We start from the raw sequence: 1,883 nt of genomic DNA, 5'->3' as shown, positions 1-1,883 counted from the left end.
AAACTGCACCTACAGCCTCAGGCACAGCAGGGTGGACAGTATCATCACACACAGAACAAGACTTTACAACAGCTTTATCCCTGCTGCAGCAAGACTGATGGCAAATACAAAGATGTGAAAAACCTGTGCAATAACCCCTCGTTACCCTACTAAGTGAAATATCACATCGAACTCTACTATGTGCAATACCATGTGCAATATCTCTAACTCCCCATTTTACCTGCTATCTTATTCCTGTATTCACAATTTTATCAACTATTTTGTATTCTTGGGTATTCTTGTTTTCTGCATTTTGTATTCTTGGGTGATTTTATATTTAGACTAGGTGTTTGTTCTTTTGGCTTTAAACTCTTTACTTGACTCCAGAGGGAAGCTGCACAAGAATTCCTATATGCCTAGACTGTCTGTTTATGCATAAATGGTGAAAAAAAATCTTGAATCTTAATTCATCTGAATGCTTTAACACATTATATGTGTTTCTTGTCTGTGTGGCTGTTTTCCTGCACTGCCCCTCCCAAAACCTATCATCAATCATCATTTGCATAAATCCAGTTACAGAGTGATCTCAAAGAGCTTAGATGCAAAGCTCCTGCAAGATCTTGAGGTTATCGCTGTTAAAGGAGGTTCAGCTAGCTTTTAAATCCAAAGGTTCACTTCAAGCATCTGCACAGATAGATCCCAGGCAGTGCTCAAGCAACTGCCCTTTTGCCCTGGTGATATCATAACACGCAAATAAGGTAAGAGACAACAGATGCAGCTACAGACCGATGTAATTGTGCTCCGTGAAAAATCTGAACAAACCATGCCAGACAGATTGCATGTTTATATTTTCACCTTGAGCAAGTTTAGAAATAATCACATTGATTGCCATGGATAAAACACTGATTAAACCAGTGAAAGTGAAATGTGAATCAGGGGCAAGCATCTCCGTACACAGGTTGTTAGGTATTTTTAGTCAGATAGATATTGGGTAGATACTTTATGTATTAGAAATGTTTAGTGGAGATAGGATGTCTAGTTAGACTGTTAAATGCTTAGTCATGCTCATGAGTTTCTACAGGGTACATCTGGTCAAGGATAACTAGAGAGAAAAGTTGATGACTGTCAGCAGACAGGGTGTTTAATATTATTATTATGACGTGTATAACTGTAGCCTTAGCCATAATATGTTCTTATGTTTAATGTCACGACATGTTACTAGAGGTCGTGTGAGAATGTTTTTAGCTACACACCACTTAATCAACAGACACACACACATTGATTTGCTTCATGTTTTGACTACTGCTATGACCAGCTGCAAAGCTGGCAACAGAGATGTCTCGGTTGACGTTTCTGTGTAGTATGGGGCTAGCCCAACCGAGGGGATATAATGTATAGGCCTGGTGGGTTCAGGGTCTTTCATCTTACATCTGCCTGTGAGCAGTTTGGAGGTGCAAGATACCTGAGCGTGTAATGTTAATTTTACCTGTAATCCTTTGAATAAATCAGCACTGTTTTGAAGTTACGTGGACTGCCTCGTCTCTCAGAGTTAGCAATGGTAACAAGAACCAAAGACCAACAGATTGTAAACTAATCAAGACAATTTTTGATGACTGTAATACTATCTTGCTGCTGTGTGTAAGATTTGAGTCTTATAAACTCTAGTTACTTTATCAGCTTTAGTTACTTCTAATAACTTTAGTTCCTTTTAGTTACCTTTTATACTTTATCTTACTTGTTTATGCATATTACAGCCGTATTGATGATTGTCCAGAACTACTGAGCTTTGGTTATTTTAATGCATTTGTTTCCCTTGCTTATATATCTTACAGCTATAATGAAGCAGAATCTGCTTACTTTGAGTGCTGTAACTTCTGTGTAGAGACTAGATGTCTGCATCTCTT

At 38.2% G+C, this 1,883-nt stretch overlaps 1 protein-coding gene across 3 annotated transcripts in view; it reads right to left on the bottom strand.

Moving 5' to 3' along the window:
• ano1a (anoctamin 1, calcium activated chloride channel a) overlaps positions 1 to 1,883 on the bottom strand; it is an 88,073-nt gene that overhangs the window by 45,516 nt on the left and 40,674 nt on the right. The gene's annotated exons all lie outside the window — the stretch shown is intronic.

Source organism: Monopterus albus, unplaced genomic scaffold, assembly GCF_001952655.1.
Source record: "Monopterus albus unplaced genomic scaffold, M_albus_1.0 scaffold137.1, whole genome shotgun sequence".
Taxonomy (NCBI): Eukaryota; Metazoa; Chordata; class Actinopteri; order Synbranchiformes; family Synbranchidae; genus Monopterus; species Monopterus albus.
The sequence above is the reverse complement of the archived record's forward strand: the minus strand, read 5'-3'. Positions and strand labels throughout refer to the sequence as shown.